Genomic DNA, 17,682 nt, shown 5'->3' with positions numbered 1-17,682 from the left:
GATTATATGTCACTGAGGATAATAGACATTGTAGAGTTTCACTGAAGAGAGTAACCTAAATTTGGTTGTTGGGTCCAGGAAGTTTTCAGGTTTGAAAAGGCATTTCAAGAAGGTGGGGCACAGGCAGGAAGGAACAGAGGGTATAGGGAGATGTGCCTGTGGGAATAAGCTAAGTGGTAGTGCCCTTGTGGAGAAACAAAGGGCGGGTCTGGGAAACAGGAAGTAGTCCATCCTGGAAGAAGCTGAGGACAGAATTTTGTGAAATACAGTGGAAAAGATGTTTGAGATCATAATGTGTAGGGTCTTAAATGGTTGTGTGGGGAATCTGTATTTAAAAGCTCACAGGGTAGTATCATTAAAAGTAAAGAACAAAAGAATTCTCATAATGACAGCTGCCAATTGTTGAAAAGTTACTATCTGCCAAGTACTATATAAATAAATAAATATATAAAATCTCTTTTTATACACTTCTCAGAAAACTGTAGAAGTATATTACAGATGAGTTAATCTGATGCTCAGGTACAGTAAATGCTAGAAAGAATTTGAGCTGAGGTGAGAGAAATGCCACAAGTCAGGGAGGCCAGTTAAGAATCTGGTACAGTGGTTATGATGGAAGGAGTAAAAAGACATAGATGAGAGTAGCGGCCAGAGGCCCAGGAAAGAGAAGATGGGGTCAGGGACATTTTGGATGTAAAGTCTACAAGGTTTAGAATCACAGTTGATGTGTAAAAAGAGAAAGGAATAAATATTTTAGATTATATCTTCCCAGGATGAAATGTGCCATGGTTATCTTCAATTTTAATGCTTTTCATATTTTTTGTAACTATTGCTTTTAGCACTTTATATATTATATGTAATAAATACTCAGTATATGAAAAAATTTAAAATATATAATAGCAGGGGAGAAGGAAAACTTTCTTAATGTCCTAATACCCACTGACAGTTACTGTTAATGCTTTGGTACATTCCTGAATTTTCAAAAACATATACATAGGTATTTGAAGGAATCTTATAAAAACATTTTAATATGGTTATTATACTGTAGATAGAATTCTACAGCATTTTATATTTTCCATTGAATTATCATTGCCTTTTCATATTATCTTATAAATTTCAAAAACATTTTACTGCCTGTGTTATGTTCTGTTACCCAGGTTTCCATTACCTTATTTAATCATTTACTGATTGTTTCCATTTAGGTTGTTTCTGGGAGATTTTTAATGGTAGCTTTTATGTGCAGAGGTGGGGTTTTTTTTTTGCATTTAAGATTATGTACTTAGATTCTCAGAAATGGAATTATGAAATCAAAGAATATGACCATTAGACAATGTATGAAACATACTTCCAAGTTTTTTTCAAAGAGTTTTGCCAGTTTACATTCACGTCAGTAATTTCTTAGAAGCACATTTCACTACACTCTTAAAAACAGGGAATATATATTTGTAATAAGATATATAAGGGGACATTTATCCAATGCTTTAAAATAATAAATGCCAGTGAGATATAAGTCAGATCACTCTGCAGGTTTTGTAATAAGTAGGATGGTGAGGCCTGGTAAGATGACTCCTAAATCTCTTACCACAAGTAAAAAAAAAAAAAGAAGTTAAAGAGGGTAGATGGAGAGAAGATTGTTAAAAGGATTTTGATTTTGGGAGGAAAATGCTAGTTTGCTGTATATTAGACACATTTTCCAACTGAGGTGGCGCTAGTGTTCCTGCTCGTCATTTAAAATCTTGTTAAAATAAGTTTCTACAGAACAAACCAGAAACTGAGTTGAGTCCCATTCTGTTAGAGAATTAAATGGACTAGAGTCTGATTCCTTCCTGAGCAGTCTCAAGTTTGAGAAGTTGGCTTGGTATTGAAGAAAAGGTGATTCTGCTCTCTGAATTTATTATGGAAACTAGGTAGGAGTCACGTGAGAGAATGAAACAAGGCAGGTGTACAGACTATTAGAGATAACCTGGAGGCAAGGTTGTATTTTTAGGCCAGTGCGGGGAGGCCCTCAGATGCAGAGAGATGTATTTCTGCAGGTTTTGGTTTTACAAGAGAGAAAAGCCCAGTCTGGATACAAGTCTTTAAAATGTCCAAAGGGCTGCCAAAAAACAGGCAAGCTTTATTCATTTCCCAGAAGCACCAGACAACCAGCCAAATGAAAGAGTATTTCTGGTAACTTGTTGCCTTTTTTCCCTCCAACCAACAGTTTGGGGTCTACCCTTTTCATCCAGGGGTTAAGCAAGAACTCAGACCACTGAACTACTTTTTAGGGACCATGAGAGATAAAATAAGGGCAAAGGAGAGTCCTGCAACTTTGTTTTCATTTGTATTTCTTTGATAATTTGTGAAGGTTAAGATTTTTGAGTTTGGATAATCAGTCATTTGTCTGCTTTAAATATCAATAAGCATAATTAGTTTTTTGAAAGTAGTCTTTAATTTTTATAAATAAAAAAAGAATATGGCTCCTATGGCATGAGTTGGATTACCCAGGAAATCGACATGGCCACCTATTTTTGAACAGCCTTCTTGGCAATAAGCAAAAATTACTATAAATGTTATTATACATTTGATTGGTAAATCCTTGTCTTGTATTTTAATTTAAAATACCTAAAATATTCTCTTTTACACTTTCTATTTGAAGACCATGTAGTTTCTGCATATATAAATGAAGTTCAATTTCATCCTACATATAGCAAAAATAATAAATTGGTATTTAGAAGAGCACTTGTGTCACTGAGAAGTCAAAGCAGTATAGTATAAAGGAAAGTGCGCCACAATTTAACAAAAGAGCATTGTTCAGGCTCAACATTGCCTATTGTGAATCATACAGCACTGAAATTATTTAACCTCAGAATCTCAGATCTCAAACATATGAAAATGTAGAGAGCTGTCATATAATATAAAACAAGATGATATATGTGGTGAAATGTGAAGTATTTTGTGTCTTGGCACCTACTCCCATCCTCTCACCACACTCCCACCTCACACTCATTCCTGTTTGTAGAAAGAGTGTCTTTGCTAAGATACAGATACAGAGTATTTGTTGGCATAATAGCATCAAAGCTATTCTAAAATCAGCAGTCAACTTGAGCCAGAAAAAAAATCTGTTGACTTTCTTTCTGAAGCATCTTCATAAGATTTGGTTGGGGAAATCTTTCAAATTGTAGAAAGGTTCCCCCAAACTTATACTTATAAGCAAGAAAAATAAACAATGACTTCTTAAACTTGAATACACTCTTTCTGTTCTCCTTCACCTACCACATAGAAAGCAATGTGGAACTAATAATTATTTCTTCAGCAGTGCAAATTACATCTGCCTTTTATTCCCACACTATCTTAAACACAGGGTTCCCTTTTATGTTATAGCCAGAAGGGCTAGCTTGTTAAAAACTTGTCCCAGCATTCTTCTAAGTGCCATTCAGGGATCCACTCATGCGACTCTCATTAATGACAAAGACCTGTGTCTAAAGAAGTGTGGAAAACCCCAGAGAGTATAAAGATTCAAAGTGTTATTGAGGCCAAACCATCTTATCTATAGGTGAGCCTTCTGGGTCATGGTAGATTCACCCCGATGAAATAAAGTGTAGACTTTTCCATGTGCTTGGGCCTCCTGTGCAATCACTAAATGCAAAGCTTTAGATCACCTCCTCCATACTGAATACAAATTACCCAATAAAACAAATAAAAGCTCTCCAAGGCTATATAATACATCATATAAGTTGTTTGGCTCCATTCAGAAAATAGGTATTATGCCAGAATAGTAGCAAAGTTAAATATCTAAATTTTAAAAAATTAGAAGTACTTGCTTAAAATCAAATTGCAAATTAATTCCTTTCCACATTCCTTCAAAAGCTATTTCATAATATTATAAGTAACTAAAAAAAGCCAAATATATGCCTACTTTCTTTATATAGCTTTCATACATATATAGCTGTTATTAATGTAGTTTACAGGGCTGAGGGTTCTAAAGAAAATATTTCTATTAGGTATTAGAGAACTATGAGTGACTGCTTATTCAGACCCTTGATTTAAACAGTAATTCCAGGTTTGAGGATTTTTATACTCTACTGGAGAACTGAACAAAAACCCTGTAATTTAGTTATGCAACATTACTCAGTTTAACTGGCACTTTATGTTCTCTCGTGTTCAAACACGAATGGGGAAGGAACATTCCTCATCCATCGGAGGACACGGACTGTATTTTGTTAGGATAGTCGTCTTGTTATGTCCCATTCAGCTCAGCCCCATTAAGCTTTTGGGCCTAGAATTGCTGCCTGCAGCCAGGATTAATATCTAAGTATTTTTTCTCCCATAGTTTATGGTTACTTTTGAAGAATTAAATGATCATTCAGAAAGTTGGCTTCAGTTTATGAGCTGTTAAACCTATGGTAGACATGATACAGCAAAAGGGAAAACAGAAGTTATTAACAGCAACTTTCCTTTGCAGACATTTCCTGGTCTTTTTTATTTTCTACTTTTTAATTTTTTTAGACTTTGGATCCATTTTCCTTACTAAGCCTTCCTCTTTGTGATTCCAGGTCCAACATCAGTACAGACTGGACTCTCCCAGGTAGTAAAGGGATACTTATCCAGTAACTATCAATGTTTCCTCCTGCGATAGGGCAGTTTTCCACATATGTTAATTTCTCTTTCTGCCACCATCATATTTAGTCTACAAGTGAGGTAAAACACCACATGCCATGACAATAAATTCTAGATAAATGTACAAATGGAATGTAATGGAAAAGGTTTTCTTTTTTTCAGTGCTCAAGATTCTCTATATGATTGTTGCTAAAATGATTTAGATGTATGTCAGACCGTCAGCTCAGGAAATTCCAAGTCGTTAGTCTATGGAATGGATCAGCAGTTGTTGGGAACACAAGTTGTCATCATCAGCAACCAGTATTTGTTGAACGAGGTTTAAGTATCTCAGCTACTTCATATCTCTTTATTAAGTTAACTCTTCATGATTAAGAGTATTCTTGCATTAAATGGAAATTGAGGAATGTATGAGTATTCGAATTATAGATGCCTGAAGTGCTTAATGTGTTTGCTTTACTGCCAGTCCTGTGCTTTACCAGTTTCTAACTTCTAGTGAACTTAGGAAATTTGCTATTGATATTTTCTCAGGGAACTACATGCTCTGACAGTATTTGGCTATTGTTTTACTCAAAAATACAAATAGAAGCTAAAAAAACTTCTTTTCTTATACCTGCATCCTGAAATGAAGAGAATAAGAGTGAAAGAGACAGCATTTTTTCAATGGCTAAATTCACTATGTGTTTATTATGTGTAAATAGGTTACATAATTGAAGAATCTTCTTCTACACATGGTTTACACTTGGCTTCCTTAAGGACTTTTTTTTTTTTCATAATTCAAATTAATTTGATTTAAGGCCTCCAAATTAGAGAAGAGTTTGAGAATATTTAAAATGGTAAAAAAGTAAACATTTAATTATGAATTCTGTTAAAATCTAAGGACCTCATTACCCACTGCATTTTTAAAAACTTCATGCTAGGTTCCAGCTCATTGTTTCTTTAAAACCTGATGTAAATATTGTCCCCATTCCACACTCCCTTCTCAGCAAATGCCTGCTCCTAGGCCAGCTGGCCTTGCTTCCTTTTTTTTGGTTGCCACACTTATCTGTATATTCCACAGTTTGGAAACAACTTGTTTGCGTATGTTTTTTCTGTGAGACAGGGTTCTTTAAAGGAAGAGTGTCAGTTGGAGGTGTCTTTGTAAAGTTATCCTTGTCACCTTGCACAGGTCTCTGGACATTCAGTCAGTGTGCATAGAGTAATATAAATACGTGCTTCTTATGACAACATCAGTTCCTCCTAATCACTGCCACTCACATTTCATTCTCTGCTTTCTTTCTGGACAAATTAAAACTTTGGATTTTTTTGAGCAATAACTTACACGTTTTCTCTGAACTGATATTTTCAGGTTTGGGGTCCACTGGGTCTAAATCCCCTAAATAAGCAAATAGTTTTCAGGGAAGTAGGCTACCATCCAGCCCTCACTGGCAGGGTCTAAACTACTCTAATGAGGGCTGGCTGCCATTCTGAGTCAAGAGCCCTGTCTGTCTGTTCCTATTTATCAGCAAAGTCCTTAATCTTCACCATTCGTAAACACCCATTTGCTTTCCAATTTTTTTCTTACATTCTTGATATAAGCCAAATAAAGTAGTTCCATTTCCTGTCCATTTGAATACCATATTTTTACAGGATACTCATGGATATCAGATTATTCTTCATCTTCCTTAATAGCTAAACCATTCTTTGTTTTTAATCTGTAGATAAAAATTCTGTTCCACTGTTTTTTATTTTGATGCAGAGTAGCTTCTCTATCACAGCCATTAATAGACAGACATGTACGTAAATGATTGTACTGCAATTTTGATAAGTGTAAAATGTGAAATATATCAAAGGAACAAGAAATAGAGGAGAGAGGTGATCTCTGCCTTCATGTGTCAAGGTCTGACTGCCCTATGGAGTCAAAGCATAGGGCGAAGGGCATTTTGGAAGAGTCCACACCACGTGTAAAGGCCCAGAAGCATGGAAGAGCATAGCGTGGTGAACTGCAAGAAGTCCTGCATCTCCGAAGCTTGTGGAGGATGTGGATGTGGAGTTGAAAGGTTCAATAATTAGAGGGAAGGTACAATTGAATACCTGTTTTAGACAGTTAATCCTGGCATCAAAGTAGAACCTAAATTAAAAGGGGTAAGAATCATCAGTAAATTTAGGAATGTGCTGAAGTGAATACAAAGGCACTTAAGGAAAAAAATAATAGAATCCCAGGGTGAAAGATGAACTATTTTCTATCCTGGAGAAGACATTTAAAGGTTAGAAATTGGGAGAGAGGATAAGAACTCTAGGGAAAAACTGTGCACAGTTATGGAGATATTGGATATTTGACTGTAAGTACTGAGTTATGTGTACATAACTGAGAATTCTCAGATTGTATATACATATGTGTAAAAAAGGTTCACAGAAATTATACAGCAATAGACATGAACAGCTCTGATGTGCTCTGTGCCATGATACATGGAAAGGATGTACATGAAGAATAGAGAAGAAAAACTCCCTGAATTTCAGGAGTTGACGACTGGCTGACTTAAATCTGGAACAAGTTTCAAGTTCTGAATTGCAGATTTTAATGTTGTGTGACTTCAGAAGTCAGATCAATGTCTTCATGAAAGATGCCAGATGTATAGCTTTTGGAGGAAGTGAGGGTATAGCATTTAAATCCAGGGAGATTGTGGGAGTGAAAATAGAAAGGATGGAGCCTAACTCATCTGTGGAATAGGAGACTGACCTGGCTAGAACATAACTGGTTTAAAATCAGCAGAGTGTGTTGAGGAATAATGAAGAAAAGTTTGCGTAAATACAGTGGGAACAGATTATAGAGATGGCCTCATCACTTAAACAGCAGAGCTGAAATGATGGCCTAAAGCCTCTGTCCTTCCTGGCATGGGGGCGTGGCATACTGAAGGGGTTGCAGGAAAATTGCTCTGGGGAAGATGTGCCTGATGGATTCACAGAGGCCAAGAGTAATCTCCAAAAAGAGTTACTGCTCACCCAATTGCTTTGGCAACACAAAGACCTCTAAATCCTTCCTTTTGCACCCTTCTTATGCCTAGACACAACTTCTGTTTGCTATTATAACTTTTTAAAAAATACACTTTGATTCATTGCTGGTAGCTACAATGCAGCAAACATCCCACATCTGTGGAAAGTGTGAGGACATGAGTTTTATGCCACTATACATAAAGATCCTGCTACTGCAGGTGAAGATTGTTGCTAGTGGCTTCTCCTGAATTGACTTAAGATGTTCTACTTTTTTGCTTCTCTGCTAAACCTATAAACATATTGAAAAAGGGCAATCAGACACTATATATTAGTGAGCACTTTGTAAGCACAAAACATATTTTCTGAATATAATACATACAAAAAAACCTGTTTAATAAACCTCATTATGGAGGTTGTAAACCTCTTTATTTTTCTCAGCATTTGGCTATAATATGTAAGCAGATACAGTAAATTCTGCTATCCTACTGTTCTAATGCATTGTAACTACAGACCACTGAGACTGATTTTAGCAGCCGCACAAGGCAAGTCAGGTCTGCCTTCGAGTTCTACCTTTATAACACTTGGCTTTCATGTAACAGTTTTTCAAGCTTCATTTAGTTGGTACTAAAGAGCCCACTGTTGCTATTATATGTATGGAAAATGATTCTAGTCAGGCACACTAAATCTGTTGAGTAAATATGTCTAATGGAAAGAAGCAACATATTAGGTCTGGTCCTAGTTTGAGTCCTGGCAAACAATAAAACACTCTCTGAACTTCTAGTTTTAAAAAACGAATTTAGTTCTGGAAATCCACACTTTGTGGTGACATTGCCATGCCTCATTGCTGTTGGAGAGCTGAAAACAGTTCTGATAGTATGTTCATGTGTACCAGATCTGTGAGTTTAGGAAGAGAAAAAAAGAAGGAGCAAAGTCAAGGAGGCAATTACTGTCAGTTATGCCAGAAAGGTTTAAAGCTGTATGTGGGAAACAGTAACAAAGCACTGAAGAGTAGAGAACTGAGAAACTGCCACGTAAGTAGAAAACTTACTGTATTTCAGAAGTAGCAAACTGGCAGCAGGTGGTCTGAACCTGGTTTGGACATGTGTTTTCTTCGGCCCTTGTGTTCTGAAAACAACATAAATTTGTCTGTCTTTACGTAGTGTATGTATTCTCTGTCTCTCCACTCTCCCCACTGCTCTCTATTGTCTTATACTCATCATACTAAATTCATTTATGCATCTGATGGTTTTGATTTTACAACATCTAAAACAATTTTTTTATTTTTTAATAACAATGTAGTATTGTAATGGAAAAACTTTAGAAGCAAAAGGCTTGACATGAAATTTGAAATAAGTGATATATTAACAATGCAATAGCATTTCCTTGAACTTCATTGTTTTCAACTTTAAGAGAGGATCTAAAAATACTACTATGCTTACCACAGAGGGTAAACATAGGCTAAATGTGGATTTCATGTATGATAAGTATGAGGACCCTTTTTACCCCAAGGGCTGTATAGTCAGCTTTATTTTGTTTCAAAGTAAAGAACTTTATTCTTGAATTATTTAATTTTACATACATTCCCCCAAAATTATAACGCCTTTGGGAACCCTGTGTTTGGGCCCTTTGAAGCTTCTGCTCTGCATGCACATATGTCAGTAGATCTTAAACTTGACAGCACCATGCACCAATAGTGGAACTTACAAAAACATTGATAACGGAATCACATCCCCAGTAATTCCAAGTTGATCATTCTGGGAGTAATCTGTTCTTGAACTTGAGATTGCTTGGCTTTTTGTGTTTTTTTTTTTTAACACTCCAATTGATTTTAATAAGCAGTCAAAGTTTAGGAACCATAGCTTATACTAGGTCAGTTGAAACATCCCTGAATTGTAAAATTTTGCCAAAATTGATGTGGTCATTTTCAGACTATTTTATAATAAAACAGATACAGCAGATATTGGTGGTTAGCTTTTCCATCTTTTAATTTGCTGGTTCTCAAAGTGAGGCAGTATTAGTAGTAACTGGTATGATAAACTGACTAATGGCTCCCCAAAGATGTTCTCATCACCAGAATTCATTTTGCATGACAAAAGGGACTTTGATGGTGTGATTGGGTTAAACATCTTGAAATGAGGGCAATAACCTGGATTATCCAGGTGGGCCCAGTGTAATCACAAGGGGCTTTTTTAGGGGAGGTGGTAGAGTTCCAGTCAGAGAAAACATGGAAGGATGGAAGCAGAGGTCAGAAAGGAGAGAAGAAGCCACTGCTGGAAGCCTTCCAGCTTTGAAGATAGATAAAAGGGCTGTAAGCTGGGGGATGTAGGTGACTTCTAGGAGCTGGAAAAAGTAAGGAAATGGATTTCTCCCAAACGAAGTCTGCCAACACTTTGATTTTAGTCCTTTAAGACCCAGTTTCAGACCTCTGACCTCCAAAACTGTCAGAAAAATTTGCATTGTTTTAAGCCACTAAGTAGTGCTTTTGTTACAGTAGCAACGGGAAACTCATAAACCTGGAAAGTCATTAAAATGCAAATCATGAAGGCCTCCTCCAAATTTAGCATATCTGGATCTCTAGGGATTAGGCCCAGCAATTCAGCTTTTCTGAGCAATCCAGGTGCTTCTGATGCACAGTAAAGTTTGAGAACTACTGCTTTAGAGCATGGTGTTAAATCATTTTCTTTTTTTCTAAAATTTATGGTTGAAATGGCTTTGAAGTGGGAGCGTATGCCCAAACACTCAAGTAATGCTGTTTACAGAAAGTTTTATATCATGAAAAAGATTAAAAACAATCCAACGAAGAGGACATTTAAAGTGAAGAAGTGATGGGAGTATTCTCAATGTCTAGCATGATTGCTGGGCTTGTTAAAATGTGTGTTTTAAGACAGCTCTGATCTTCAGTACAGAAATTACAGACTTCAATTAACACATCCTTATTTGGTGAGCACACAATTGCTAATATAACTAAACATCCCCTTTAGTTATTGGAGACTTTGAGGAAGAGGCAGTCAAGAATCCCAAGAATCCTTAGATTCCCAAATCATATGTTCTTTCAGTTTCAGTTCTATTCTTACAGAATTTTAATTTGAGCCTGAAATGGAAAAGCTAGCATGTATTTAGATGCTTTAAACATGCATGCATTTTCAGAGCTGGAGAAAGGAGAAGGGATATTTGTCATTTCAAAATACCTTGACTGACTACCACCCAGTAATTGATAACCATATGCAACCAGTAAATATGGCAACTCTCTGCTGCTTTGATTCTCATAATGAAAACCTGGAGCGGCCCTACACCTGTGCTTTAGGTCTGTCTACTCCCATTGTATCTGTTTAGACTGTTGCAGGTATACACATGGTTACATGGTTTTGAAGATTAGGTGCCTCTCTGTGGCAGCGTGAAGACTTCTGACTTGTATCCCCAAGGTTTCTGATATATTGGAAGCTAAAAGTTTCCACTTTGACATTAGCTACTATAACATTACCAGTCCAGCAGCCCTTGAAACTGTCTGTATATGAACTGTTCATTTGACCCAGCTGGGTACTCTACATTTATCACTTGATCCTAAGAACAATCTTCTAAAACACTGAAGTCACTTCTTCTGTTATTTATAGCATGGTCAGTAATTTCTTTGTCAAACTACTTAACTGCATTTTATCATATTTTTAAAAATATGGTATGAGGATCTAAAGTTCAGGGAAGTATAACAGTTGAAAAATACTCACCAGACAAGTAATCATACACTCTTATGTCACCTGACATGCCGTGAACAAGCTGATGAATGAGTCAGGATTTAAATGGTAATTATCATTTATCATTATAATAGACTTATTAATTCATAAATTCTTGGTAAGCCAATTTTCTATAAAAAGGTTAATAATAAAAGTGGAAAAGAAAAAAAAATAGTCCCAATGTGATAAAAAATGTAAGAGCTAAAATATCTTTATTGCCACATATCCCTCCTAATTATCCACTAGTTTTATATTAAAATGTTTCTTAATACAGGGCTGTATTTTCTTAGTATTTTGAAAGTACAGGAATTACAATTCCTTTTATTATTCATTCGTTCATATTCCCCCATAGAAGCCAGCATAAATATAAACACCAAAATGAGATAATATTTGAATGTTCTAAATTAATATAATCCCAAATAAACTGAAATGGTTTTAAACAGTGATTCTTATTAGTAAATGCCAAAGTGCCACATTTGAAATTGTTTATTGGACTAAATCTTGTATTCCTCACAGTAGCAGTATGTATGCACGTATCTGCTTCACATTTATGTGGACAAGAATGACAAATTGAGCCAAACATGAGCATTTGTAAGTCTTTTAGACTGAAAATACCAATCAGCCATGTTGAAATCAATTTCAAAAAGAGCAGTAAAAAAGTTTTTCAGTTGTACATTGTATCTCTTAATAGTGCTAGGAAAGGAAATGCAACAATGAGAAGCAACTGCAGAAGAAAAACAGAACCAACTTTAAAAGCTGCTAAATATAACTGCTAAAAAGTCAAAGTCCTGTTTTTCGAAATTAATTTATTTTTTAAAACTGTTTAGTTACTTAAAATTGTTATTATTGATTATATTCAGGAAAATAGGGCAAATATTCTATTTGCATAATTTTTGGTCTCAGTTTGGATTGTGAAGTACAAAATGCCATGATTAACATTTTTACTATACTTTCGGTTTTCTTGGGAGTAGTTGGCATAAAAGTGGGCTATCAACTGGATCAAACAGAAGTAAACAAGAATAAAACAAATCAAAATCCTTATGTTTCGCCACCTACAGAGTCAGAATATGAGAATATGAGATTCCACTGAACAAATTTGTATCCAATTTTTAGGAAAGTTTTTGGTCATAAAACAATGCATTTCCCATTAAGTTGGCAATAGAATTTGAAGGAGAAAGATCACACTGATTACAATGAAACTGATAGGATAAAGACTATATAAGATCACATGTGTAGGTAGAAATATGTATCCTATAATGGAATTTCAAATAGAATAATTACTCTATGAATTTAAAATTTTCTTTTATATGTAAGTAAAAGTAATTGTATGATGCAGGTCCAAATCTCTAGGCCATAGGCAGGTAACTTGCTGTTAACATTAGTGATTGGAGTTTTGTTTAAGTAGTAACTGTATAATTAGGGCCACATTGCCTGATAAATGTTTGACACAGCTTCCAACATTTTATACACCTTGAAAAGAAAGAATGGGGCATCTAACAAAAATTGGTAATAGCTAAAAACACATGGCAAAAAAGATCCACCGTCTTCCCTCTCTTCCTCCCTTCTCTCTTTCTTCCATTACTTTATTTTCTGTTTGTGTTGGAGAATATGTGTTTTAGGACAGGGCCCTGATGTCTTACCTGGAGGCTCATGTTTATGCTTCTGAAACTGAACAATGGGATGGCATGAGACTGTGGTGGGGAATTTTTCTTTGTAATCAGCGTTCTAAGAGATACTTTATACCCTTGCAGGCGTATCATGTTAGAAAAATTCAACAGGATCATCTATATCCTTCCTGACTATCTCATTATCCTCCCTTAGTGGCAAAGAGTAGAATTTCTTGAGGAAGGATGCTCTCTGTCGGGCAGAAAAACCAATGCCCAACCAAAACAAATCAATCAATAGATTAATTAGTTAAAAATAAAGAAGTAAAGCAACAAAGTTGAGTCTGTGATTTACCACAAACTACCTTCCAACCTTAAAACACTAGGCTGTGCCTTGGGTTCTCAAGCACCCTTCAGTTGATTTTTCCCAACAGCTTCATCCATTACAATGGGCCGGGCTTCATATGCTATGTGGCTGACTAGAGGTAGAAATGCCACCAAGATATGAAAGTCTATGTATTGCTGAGACTCCAGAGTACTAAACAGTATCTATAATAAACTCAAGTCATATGAGAATTAGAATACTGTTTACAAAGCATTGCAATATAAAATTCTTTATTTGAACCAACACACATATGATTATTAACAAAATAACTTCACTCACAGTGTTAGTTTGCTTCTATAGACCTTTGGGACCATTTCGATGTAGAAAGGTAGGATATAGAAATTGCATTGTTTGTGTTGGTGTTAGAACTGTTGACCTATTATTTATTCTCATCATATTTTCCACAACTCCTTAACAAACATAAATGTAAAGTTCAGGTACTCTCACAGTTGTTAAAATGTGCAATTTTCCTTTCTCCATACAACTCCTAATTTCACATATTGGTTTTTCAGTTTTTTAAGTGGCACTTTGTTATTTATTTGTTAACTCTGTCCCTGAAAAAAGATTGGAAAGATATGCTGCTGGGGTGTGTGTGTGTGTGTGTGTGCGCGCGCGCATGTGTGTGCGTGCATAGAGTAACAGAAGTGCTGATGAAGAGAGGGAAATGTATTTGCACTGTAAGCATAATTCCCATGATTCTGGCTTCCATCTAGAGACTGAAGCAATCAATCATGACTGACATGATGAGATGCAAAGAGTAAAGATGGCATGACATGATCACCTACAGAAACTGTTATATTTATCCCATCTGTAACTCATTCATTGTTTCTCCAATTTTCCTAACATTCTCCCACTCACCTCTGAAAAACTGGCAGAAGACTCAGATGGATTTATTTTTATGAACTTGTGGTTTTAGTCTATTGAGTATTTGGGGGGAAATACCAACTCTTAATGCAGACTTCTTTCATTTAATATATATATTTTAAATATACATGTTCTGAAAACTGAGAATTCTGTATTTGTCTAAATAGTCAATTTGGTGCATAAGATATATAATCTCCAGCATTTAATAGCCAGGGACCCCATCAGGTTCCTTGGAAAAGAGAGCATGCCTATTGTGGTAACAATGAAATACTGTTTTTAGGATAGACTCCTTCTCATCTGCCAGCACAGCATATGAAATCCAAAAGTAAACCGTTGGGACACTTCTCTTCCAAGCTCCCTCACTCTAAGTCATTTTTTTCTGTGGTGCCTTTTGATTGCTCATGAAAGAGTAGAACCAGAATACCTACTCTCCAACTTGGGTTTTCGTTACCTAGCTGGGAGAAATAAAATTTATATGATTTCTTCTAGTACCAAAGGAAGTTGGGAGTCCTAGAAGAAAGTAGGCTCCAAGATGTCAAGATAGGAATGGATGAATATTCCTCAGACCTTTTTTTTTCACTCAAAATGATATCCCTTTTGCCTTAAATTTGCTAGTATTTATTATAGAATACTATAACATTTATTTGAAACTTACTGCACTGCCTTTATTTTTTTCAAACAACATTTAAACATTTCCATGTAAGAGTCCATTCTTTTGATCTTTTGATTCCTTCACAGCACATAACATTTCTGTTTTTCTTTCTCTGTAGATGTTCAGTCTTACACACACAAACACACACACTCATGCATGTCATACTCCATAAAGCAAATCTTGGCATGTGAAAACTTGGCACTAAAGAGCATACATAGTATGTGCAATTAAATGTATATATAACATACAGACTTTATTTTATAATGCAGATTTCTGACATTTAAAATTTTACATTAAAACCCCAAGGTAGGAACATCAGCTCCATGCAGGCAAGAATTTATCTTTCATATTCACCATCATATCACCAATGCTGGGCACATAGTAGGCACACATACGGTATTTGTTGCATAAATTAGAAAAATACCTTTAACTCTGAAACTTCATCAAATTAAAGATAATTTGTAATAAGAAAGCTATTACATGATTTGTGACTAGTAATTCGAAAAGTAAATAATGTCGAATCAAAGGGAATACAAGTTTTTATGTGGATTCCTGGCAACTCTTGAACCATGACAGTTTTTTGAAACGGGAATTTAATTTAAAGTTGGGAATCAACATCGAGCTTTTGTTTGCAGGGAGATGGGCTTCTGGCAGATCTGATATGAAGCTGGCACATACAAATACAGCTGTACCAGGTGTACAAATATTGAAATGTTTCCATATTATTGATAAGTAACTGCTGAGTCCTCAAGTTCCCCTTGTAGCCCCAGTGTTTCAGTCTCCTTAAGAATTCTCCGGAGATTCCAGAAATCCCAAAAAGGAAGGGTTAGTGCCCAGCATAGCAGAGGCCCTACAGCACTGTGGCCAGAGATTTTTCTGATTGGCTAGTGCCTCTTGCTGTACTGGATGCTAAATATTTTGAATATCATCTCTGTCTTCCTGTTAGAGTTCTGACAGGAAACCAGTCCTTTCCCCTCCACCCACTGTGCAGAAGGTCATTCAAAGGTTTTAGAAAATAAAGAATGTGTAACTTAAAAGTCAACAGCACAGAACAAAGAGGCATGAGACAGGTAGTGCTTAAGCCATACAGATTCAGAGAACAGAGATAACAGAATAATGCCTTGTTTTGGGCTACATTGGTTAGGCACAAGGTGTGTGTCGAACAGAACAGCTTGACTGCATAATGATAGGAAGATACTGCAAGACGGAGATCAGAGACTAGATAAATTAATCAGTCTAGCTATGGTGACTTGCCTCTGTAGACATCCAGGTATCTACCTGTGTGATCCTATGAGCACGCACACCTACCTCAGTCAAAGATATAAATATGAATGCATCAATCTAATGGATAAACTGGGGTAGCAGAAATTAGATAAACAGAAACCACTGAAGTAAGGCAAAAATTAGCATAGCAGTCCTGGATGGTCACCTGTGGCTTAATCTGGAATAGAAATTGATGCCAGAAACTGAGAAACAAAGGGAGCTCGGGGGGAAAGGTCATTGTGTCAGAGCTGTAGGTGTTCAGCTTTTAAAATCGGTATGTAGGGCAATTAGTCACTTGAGGTCACTCCCCTTTTTACAAACTATTTTTTCTTTGATTTACTCTATCTCTGAACTTTTGACTCCATAACTTTGTGTCCCATTTTTACATCTACTCCTTTTTTTTTGTTTATTCCTTCCTATGCATGGATCTTGGTTCTACCAAGATCTAATAATCTACTCTATATAGTATGTACTCTGGTTTTTTCCAGCCCCCTCTGTCGCAAACACTCTCAAGCAGTACTCCCAGCCCAAGACCTACTCTAGCTTCAACCTTAATGTTGAACACAGTGTTCACCCTGGCCACAAAGCTAGCAACTAGCAGATCACTGACCCTCCCATTAGGTAAAAGGTGCAGGAATTTTTATATGAAATGTTCAAGCTGAGGAAGAGGATGGGGTGTTAGTCCCAGGGTAGAACTGAAATACAAATAAACTGAGGCAGAAACCCCAATTTTTATAGTCTGGACTGTTTTGGAAAGCATGTAATCAATGCTGCCACTCAAAGGATTCATTATTTGGTACTGATTTTATGAGCCTTACCTTTTAGGTCACATTGACTGATAATGCTATGTATGGGTCAGCTGGGCCTGCAGCTGGTGATCATCAATGACCCTGTCTGTAGCATGCTAAAAAGTATTTAAAATCGCCTGACTTCTCAGGTGAGGAAGTCACTCACAGACACACATAAATGACAGTATAGTACATGAAGGGGAAAAACAGTGTACAATACTCAAGAAAAGAAGAATGATATATATAGCAATGACAACATATTGAGAACAGAACACTGACCACTAATTAAAATGCAGAGAGAGTCAGTAGACCCCCTGTTACACAAACCTGAACAAGAAAGCCATTGGGAATGCAGGACTAATATTGGCTCAGCCAATTCCTGGCAAGAGAATTATTACCAACTCCCTGTTGAGAAGGAATTGGTAATAAATACTGAACTCATACACCTGTAGTGTAAGTTTAACTCATAATTCATACATCATAATCTAGTTAATATTTTAAAAGTTTATCCACTAAGTTATTCTTAAAGATCTGTCTTGGATTTTAAAGCCCAATTAAAGCTCCCTATCCAGGTGTTGAGAGAAGCTTCCAATTATTTTATCAATAGACCAATACCTCAAAAAATCTGACTTGTTCTTAATTGGGCTTTTTACATTCATTCTTTCCTTGGGAAAAACAGTGGTGGAGACAATGAGAAGAAGACACAATCACTACCCTAGATAATTTTATTAAGTAAATGTATGAGATGGTCATTTGTTTAGAAGTGATAATTAGTAGTTATTTCCCAATGTGACACATGAAAACTAAGAGTTAAGTTTTCATGGATCTACTT

General features: G+C 36.0%; 1 long non-coding RNA gene across 1 annotated transcript in view; it reads left to right on the top strand.

Annotated features, from left to right (window-relative positions):
• LOC118935344 (uncharacterized) overlaps positions 1 to 17,682 on the top strand; it is a 461,859-nt gene that overhangs the window by 201,504 nt on the left and 242,673 nt on the right. The gene's annotated exons all lie outside the window — the stretch shown is intronic.

This window comes from Manis pentadactyla, chromosome 7 (assembly GCF_030020395.1).
Source record: "Manis pentadactyla isolate mManPen7 chromosome 7, mManPen7.hap1, whole genome shotgun sequence".
In the NCBI taxonomy this organism is placed as follows: Eukaryota; Metazoa; Chordata; class Mammalia; order Pholidota; family Manidae; genus Manis; species Manis pentadactyla.
Note: the sequence above shows the minus strand (reverse complement) of the source record. Positions and strands in the feature narration are given on the sequence as shown.